We start from the raw sequence: 9,355 nt of genomic DNA, 5'->3' as shown, positions 1-9,355 counted from the left end.
GTTGTGTGCACGTCATTGATGTCCTCAGGTTCCCCAACAGTGTCTGCTTCAGGACCCTGAACACTTGCAACACCGCCTCCCACGTCACTCTCCGCATCACTACTTGGCCGCCTAGCAGAGCAAGCGGCGCATGTCTCCTCCCCTTCTTGGCTGTCCAGTAGCTGCTGACGGTCCTCTATTAGATCGTCCTCAGTAAATAGTGGAGCTGAACCCACAGCATAAGATACTTCTTTAGGAGAGGGAACAGCATAGGACAAAGGCAATGGGAGGACACGGACTGCTCCCGGGCCATGCAAACTGAGGGTTGTGTCTGAGGAACCTACCGACTGTTGACTGGGGGTGTCAGATGTCACTTGTGATGATGTGGATGAGCGTGTTAACCAATCCACAACGGCAGATGGGTTGCTGGTGGAGACACGACCGCTGGCTGATAAAGGAAGCTCAGGCCTCTCGCTGCGACTCCTGCTGCCACTCGCCCCAAGTCTGCTGCCAACTCTGCCTTAAGTATTTAGGCCTCTGCCACTCCTCTGTGCATGTACTGGCACTTCTCTGCCTGACATACTTAGTGCGTTTATGAGGGTATTACAATACGCTACACTACTCTTTAAACAGTATTTGTCTAGAACAGCAGGTGATTACTTACAGCTGTCCTTGAACAGTATGCAGGCCCTTTACAGATTAACAGGTACTAGATGGTACAATACTTGCATGTACTTATGCGCTATGCACTGTTGAGGGCAGTAATATGCCTAACTATTAGCAGAAAAAAACTTTTTTTTTTTTGTAAAACACCAGCCGGTGGATACTATGGTTTGGACTTTGACGGTATGGAGCACCTTGACAGCTTAACAGGTTCTCAATGGTACAATACTTGCATGTACCTATGCGGTATGCACTGATGAGGGCAGTTATATAAGCGTAACTATATGCAGAAAAAACTATTTAAAAAAAAAAACAGCCAGTGAATAGTATTGTTTGGACTTGCACAGTATGTAGCCAGCCCCTTGACAGATAAACAGGTACAAAATGGTACAAATGCCCTACAGTCCACTGAACAATCACGTATTTCTGAACAGCTGCAGGACCCAACAGTGCAGCACCACAAAAAAAAATAAAAAAATCCAGGGATTAAACCCTAAATTGCACTCTGTCACACAATTGTGAGCAGCAGAAGATTTGTGGAGCAAATAAAAATAAACTCAATTGGGCTGAAAAATCAGGAGATAAGATGCTTCAGAAAGTTCAGGCAGCTTCGAGATTTTTATGAGGCAGCTGACAGCTATCTGCCCCTCTCTGCTGCAATGCTCAATAACGTGAATAGGAGGTTTAGCAATCAATGATCCTTCTCAGAGTAACAGCACAGCACTCTGCACTCCTGCCTTTCCCTAATGCTGATGTGACTAGCAGATGCAGTGTAACGCTGTGTTATGATCTATTCACACACACACAGTCCCGTCCTCTCTATCTGAGTGCATAGATGAAATGAAGTGAAGCAAGATGACCACCGATTATATAGGGGCTGTGCCATCACAGGGGTCAGTGAACACTGATAGGCTGCATCTCACATGTGATTCAGGGTCAGCCCACCTACCTTCATTCCCGCCGCTGTTTCCCGCCCTCCCATAATCCCCTGCCCCATGTACTCACATGTGGATCCGCCATCTTAGCTCTCCAATAGCCTGGAACGCTGTAAAATGGAGTTTAAGTAAGCGATTTGCGCGATTGAATCGCAGCGATATTCGCACTCGTTGCAAATCAAATTTTTCATGAAATTCGTAATGAATTCGGGTTTGTCAACTTCGATTCGCTCATCTCTAGTTACTACCATGAAAATTTTGAAAAACCTAAATTTTTTAAGTGCCTTCTGTCCGCTGGTAACTACAGCTTTTTCTAGTCTGCATCCTCTGGTTCTATGCTGGCTACTTCCAGCCAGCCAGCCACCTCCTGCTGTATATTGGCTATTACTAGTCAGCCTCCTGCTGTACCCTGGCCACTAATAATTCCAGTAGTTCACCATTACCCTTGCTGCAAAATTTGAAAAACCTACATTTTTAAACCTCCTGCTGCCAGCTAGCTACTACAACCCTTACCAGTGCACTTCCTTCTGCTGTATGCTGGCTTTTACCAAGCCCACCAGTCTGCTATCACCCTTGCTGCTAATTCAAACCAGGCCTTGAATATTTAAAAAGCTAAATCTTTAAACCTTTTGCTTTCCGCCGGCTACCACAACTCTTACCAGTCGGCTTCCTTCTACTGAACGCTGTCCTGTGGCCAATCCCTCTAGTCCCCCATCACCTTTGCTGCTGTTCTCTTCAGCTAGGCCTTTGAACCTTCAAACCTGCTCCTGTATGCTGGCTACTAATAAACATTTTCTAACTGCTCTACTCAACTACAACATCACCTTTACTGCTGCAACTTCCAGCATCCCCCATATAAATGATAAAAACCTCAATTTACATATATATATTTTTTTTAAACCTATTTTTTTCCACCTTTTTTAATATAAAAGCTAATTCTATTTCACCATTTTGGGGCAGCTGTTTCCATATCCTAAATGGGAAACATTTTTGAACGCTTTTAAAAATCCATGCCATCTCCTTCACTTGCCAGCCTCAAAACCTGTTCCTACTCCCAAGAAGAGATAATTTTTGGAACACTTGGAAAAATCCACTGCATCTTCCGATACCTCTGTGTGCATTTTAACTCCTTAGGGACCAAGCCCATTATGACCTTAAAGGGGTAGTCCAGTGGTGAAAAACTTATTGCCCCATCCTAAGGATAGGGGATAAGTTTGAGATCGTGGGGGGTCCGACCGCTGGGGCCCCCTGCGATCTCTCTGTACAGGGGCCAGGCTCACCAGCCAGATAGCGGGTGTCGACCCCCGCACGAAGTGGCGGCCGACACGCCCCCTCAATACATCTCCATGGCAGAGCCGGAGATTGCCGAAGGCAGCGCTTCGGCTCTGCCATAGAGTTGTATTGAGGGGGCGTGTCAGCCGCCGCCTCGTGCGGAGGTCGACACGCCCCCTTCCCGTGGGCTGTCGGGGCTCCGTACAGGAGATCGCAGGGGGCCCCAGCAGTCGGACCCCCCCGCGATCTGCAACTTATCCCCTATCCTTAAGATAGGGGATAAGTTGTTTACCACTGAGTCACCACTGGACTACTCCTGGACTACTCCTTTTTAAGTTTTTGCATTTTCGTTTCTTCCTCCTTACCTTTTAAAAATCATAACCCTTTCAATTTTCACCCTAAAAATCCATATTATGGCTTATATTTTGCGCCACCAATTCTGCTTTGCAGTGACAATAGCCATTTTACCCAAAAATCCACGGCAAAGGGGAAGAAAATCATTGTGCAGCAAAATTGAAGAAAAATTACATTTTGTAACTTTTAAGGGCTTCCGTTTCTATGCAGTGCATTCTTCGGTAAAAATGACACATCATCATTATTCTGTAGGTCCATATGGTTAAAATGATACCCTACTTATATAGATCTAATTTTGTCATACTGGAAAAAAAATCATAACTAAATGCAGGAAAATGTATACGTTTTAAAAATATCATCTTCTGACCCCTATAACTTTTTTTTATTTTTCTGCATATGGTGATGTATGAGGGTTAAATTTTTGCGCCGTGATCTGAAGTTTTTATCGGTATATTTGTTTTGATCTGACTTTTTGATCCCTTTTTATTCATTTTTAACCCCTTAACGATGCAGGACGTAAATGTACGTCTTGGTGAGCTGGTACTTAACGCACCAGGACGTACATTTACGCCCTATGCATAACCGCAAGCACCGGAGCGATGCTCGCATCATGCACAGCAGGTCCCGGCTGCTGATAGCAGCCAGGGACCCGCCCGTAATGGCAGACATCCGCAATCACGCGGATGTCTGCCATTAACCCCTCAGATGCCTTGATCAATACAGATCACGGCATCTACAGCATTGCGCTGTCGCGGCGATCTGATCATCCAGCATGGCAGCAGGAGGTCCCCTCACCTGCCTCCGCTGCCTTCCACGAGTCTTCTGCTCTGGTCTGATCGAGCAGACCAGAGCAGAAGATGACCTATAATATTGATCAGTGCTATGTCCTATGCATAGCAGTGAACAGTATTAGCAATCCAATGATTGTAAAAAATATTTGAAAACCCCCCTCCTCCAATAAAAACGTAAATTGTCCCTATTTCACCCCCAAAAAGTGTAAAAAAAATATTTTATATACATATTTGGTATCGCCACGTGCATAAATATCCCAACTATTAAAATAAAATGTTAACGATACCGTACGGTGAACGGCGTGAACGTAAAAAAAAAAAAATCTAAAATAGATGCTTTTTTATAACATTTTAATCCAAAAAAAATTAATAAAAAAAATATTAAAAGTTCTGTATAAGCAAATATGGTATCAATAAAAAGTACAGATCACGGCGCAAAAAATGAGACCTCATACCGCCGCTTATACAGAAAAATAAAAAAGTTATAGGCCTTCAAAATAGGGGTATTTTAAATGTACTAATTTGGTTAAACAGTTTGCGATTTTTTTTAAGTGTGAAGAAGAAACCTTCCAAAATTAGCAAAATTGCGGTATTCTTTTTAAGTTCCCCACACAAGTAGTATTTTTTTGGTTGAGCCATACATATTATGGTAAAGTGAGTGTTGGCATTACAACGGACAACTGGTCGTGCAAAACACAAACCCTCATACTAGTTTGTGGATGAAAATATAAAAGAGTTATGATTTTTTGAAGGCGAGGAGAAAAAAACAAAAACGGAAAAATAAAATTGTCCTTAAGGGGTTAATGGTATAAAAAATGACCAAAAATAAGCTATTTTGGACTTTTTGAATTTTTTTACGTATATGCAAATGACAGTGTGGTTTAATTAATAATTTATCTTTATAGTTCGGACATTTATGCATGCGGTGATACCACATATGTTTATATTTATTTATATTTACATCTTTTTTTTAAGGGAAAAGGGGGGTGATTCTGACTTTTATTAGGGAAGGGGTTGAATCACATTTATTCACACTTTTGTTTTCTTTTTTTTTTCCGCAATGGTATAGCCCCCATAGGGGATTAAAACATTGCACACACTGATTTCCTACACTGATCACTGCCATGCATTAACATGGCATTGATCAGTGTTATTGCTGCTCGACTGTTCCTGCAAGCTGATTTTCCCGTGGCGGTCCCGAACAGCCTGACTGTGCTGCCGGGATGCTTTCGATTTCACTTCAGACGCGGCGGTCAACTTTGATCGCAGCGTCTGAAATGTTAATAACGGGCATCACTGCGATCGGTTGATGGCCACCGGGTTCGTCCTGATAGGACGCAAGGTCACCATGTGACCCCACATTATATCACGGGAGCCGGCGCAGGACGTAAATATACGTCCTGCGTCATTAAGGAGTTAAGGACCAGAGCATTTTTTGCACATAGCACTATGACCACTGTCACTTTAAAGGGGTAGTCCACTGGAAAAACATTTTTTAATCAACTGGTGCCAGAAAGTTAGTCAGATTTTGAAATGACTTCATATACGGAAAAATGAGAAAGTTATAGGTGGTCAAAATAGGGCAATTTCAAACATACTAATTTTGTTAAAATGGTTTGAGATTTTTTTTTAAGCGGTACAATAATAGAAAAGCATATAAAATTGGTATCATTTTAATCGTATTGACCCACAGAATAAAGAAAACATGTAATTTTTACCAGAAAGTGTACAGCGTGAAAACAAAACCTTCCAAAATTTGCAAAATTGCGGTTTTATTTTCATTTTTCCCACATAAATAACATTTGTTTTGTTGCGCCGTACATTTAATGGTAAAATAAGTGATGTAATTATAAAGAACAATTGGTGACGTAAAAAACAAGCCCTCGTATGGATCCGTGGATGGAAATATAAGAGAGTTATGATTTTTAGAAGGCGAGGAGGAAAAAAAGAAAATGCTAAAATAAAATTGGTCTGATCCTTAAAGGGGTACTCCGCCCCTAGACATCTTATCCCCTATCCAAAGGATAGGGGATAAGATGCCAGATCGCAGGGGTCTCGCCTCTGGGGACCCCCGGGATCTCGGCTGCAGGACCCACCTGTTGCGGCTTCCGGAAACGATGGAGGCTTCGGCTCCCGGCCACGGTGATGTGAGATCGTGACATCATGACTCTGCCCCCGTGTTACATCACACCCCGCCCCTGGGGCGGAGTCGTGACGTCACGATCTCACGTCACTGTGGTCGTGAGGCGTTAGGATGAGAGCCTCCAGCGCTGCCGAAAGCCGCAACAGGTGGGTCCTGCAGCCAAGATCCCGGGGGTCCCCAGCGGCAGGACCCCCGCGATCTGACATCTTATCCCCTATCCTTTGGATAGGGGATAAGATGTCTAGGGGCGGAGTACCCATTTAAGGCCAAAATGGGCCTGGTCTTTAAGGGGTTAAAGCACCCTTGCCATCTAGTGGCCACTGAGCAAATGTTTTCAACTTTTTACCATTGAAATTAAGGTTAAGTTTTAAATATTATTTAGGGGGAGCCTTAGTCAGGGTAATTAATTAATTAAGGTAAAAAAAAAACCTGAGGGGGTGATTCCCCATGGAGTTGTATTTTCTATAGTTGTCCCTAAGATCCTCTGGGGACTTTTTTTGGTGTTCTTGAGGTGGTACAGAGAGGGGCAGAGAGATGTGTATTGCACAGAAGAACAGCAGCGATTCAGCTCAAGCACAAATCCTGCCTAGAAGCAGTGATAGGGAAGGGAGTGAGATTGAGAGAGAAAGTGCAATTTTGGGTTTAGTACACAGCGACTGTCTGCTGCAGCACTGTTGTGTACTGCTGGTGTTGTGCACAAATACTTATTTAAGCGCATTGTAGCGCATTTTTCTGCCCTCATAATTGCATACCACATACCTACATCTAAGTGGTGTACTATTTTGTACCTGGTAATCTGTCAAGGGCCTAGATACTGTGAAAGTCCAGGCAAAAGTAATCACCGGCTGGTGTTTTACTCAAATACTTTTTAAGCGTACAGTAGCGCATTTTTCTGCCCTCATAAGTGCATACTACATACCTACATCTAAGTGGTGTACTATTTTGTACCAGTTAAACTCTCAAGGGCCTAGATACTATGAAAGGACAGCCAAAAATTTACACCTGCTGCTGTTGTAGACAAATACTGTTAATCACAGTGGAGCGCATTCTATTGCCCTCATAAGTGCATACCACATATGTGCCCACTCATCCAACGGCACAGAAAGTGCTCCTGTCCAAGTCGCTGGTGCTGCAGTCCCTCCCTTTTCAAGTGGTGGACTCTGAACACCTTTCAGAGAACTGATGGCTTGTGCTGAGCCGAGGTGGAGAGTCCCAAGCCGTCATTTCTTTGCGAAGAAGGCAGTACCAGCCCTGCACAATTTTGTGGAAGAGAAAGTGGGCCAGTCCTTGTGCCTGTCGGTGTGTACCAAAGTGCACACCAGCGCCGACATCTGGAGCTGTAACTATGGTCAGGGACAATACATGTCCTTTACGGCCCACTGAGTGAATGTAGTTCCTGCACAGCCTCAACCTCAACTTGGACAGGTCACGCCGCTTCCTCCTCCACGCTCTCAGGCTGTTGGTCCTGTGACAGTGTGCGACTCCGCCTCCTCATCCTCCACTGCACGCCTCAGTGCCCCTTCAGCATACCATGTGTGCAGGGCACGGCGGTGTCATGCTGTTCTTCACATGGTTTGCCTTGGTGAACAGAGTGACACGGGAGGAACAGCTAAGTCATTCATAAAGAAATCGGAACATGGCTTACTCCACAAAAACTGGAAATGGGAACCATGGTGACAGACAATGGGAAAAACATCTTGTCTGCGCTGCGACAAGGAAGCCTGAGTCATGCGCCCTTTATGGCACACGTGTTCAATTTGGTTGTCAAGCAGTTCCTGAAGCGTTCCCCCATTTGCAAGACATCCTAGAAATGGGAAGGAAACTTTGCATGCACTTCAGCCACTCGTACACTGAAAAGCACACCCTCCTACCCTCCTTGAGCTGCAGAATCAGAATCGTATCCCCAATGTAGTCTGATTTGCAACGTTGCCACACGTTGGAATTCCACCCTCCATATGTTGGACCGACTATACGAACAGAGAAAAGCCATCACCTATTTCTTGATGAGCCAAGCGGATAGGGGGACTCTGTTTAACTTCAATGTCAACCAGTGGCATCTCATACGTGACACCTGCCGTTTGCTCAGGCCCTTTGAGGATTACGGGATGAACTATGTCATTCCCCTGCTTCATTTCCTACAACACATGTTGGAAATGATGTCTGGTCAGGGCACTGGAGACGTGTGCGTACATCTCACGGCCACATGAGCCCTGTGGGGCTGAGGAGGAGGAGCACAGTTTAGGTTTCGCGAAATGGGTGGCTTTTCCAGTCATCTGACAGGAGAGGAGGAGCAGCTAGAGATGCTAGAGGCTTATGAGGAAGGCAAGACAGAGGACCCAGACACATTGTGGCAGTATGCAGTGGAGATGGATGCAGGGAGTCCCTCCGAGTCACTTGCACAAATGGCACGATGCATGCTCAGTTGCATGTGTAGTGACCGCAGAATTGTCACCATTTGGAAGCAGGATGACGTCTGGCTCTCCACCTTATTGGACCCCAGTTTCGGCCAAAAAATGGGGGCCTTTTTTACACCCACTAAAAGGGAGGACAAACTGACCTACTACAGAGACATCCTACGTAGTCAGTTGGCCGATGCCAGTGACATCTTCCATTTTCTTGCCAGTCTGACACGGGTTGCCCTCTGCGCTCACCTTCCACTGCCATGCTGCTGGGGAGGGGTGGGGTGGCAGGAACAGTACCAGCTCGATCAGCAGCAGCCTGAGTCTACAGACGCTGATGAGTACCTTTCTTCACCCACATAGTGAAGCAACTCATCAGCAGCAGGTTGACCTTGAGCAGGACCTGAACCAGCAAGTGGTGGCATACCTTGACATGCCCATGCCAACACACCTTGAAGATCCGCTGGACTTCTGGGCCGCAACTAACAGAGTTTTCCCTGTAAAAGCTGTCCTGCCCGCCCAGTAGTGTGCCATCAAAGCGGGTGTTTAGTGAGGCGGGGGCCATAGTCATCCCAAGGAGAACTCTTCTGTCCACAAAAATGTGGAGAGACTGACCTTTGTGAAGATGAATCAAGCATGATTCAGCCAGGATTTCCACCCACCAATGCTTTATGCATCAGAGTAGATTGACCATGGTGCCACACCAACACTTCACAAATATGGATAGTGCCAAACAGCTTTAAGGCGCTGCTCCCCAGTTACAAACATTTCTTCGCATCAGACCTTTTTTTCACCCACCTTCGTCATCGGGTACTGGTA

The sequence above is a fragment of the Hyla sarda genome, chromosome 1, assembly GCF_029499605.1.
Source record: "Hyla sarda isolate aHylSar1 chromosome 1, aHylSar1.hap1, whole genome shotgun sequence".
Lineage (NCBI taxonomy): Eukaryota > Metazoa > Chordata > Amphibia > Anura > Hylidae > Hyla > Hyla sarda.
The sequence above is the reverse complement of the archived record's forward strand: the minus strand, read 5'-3'. Positions refer to the sequence as shown.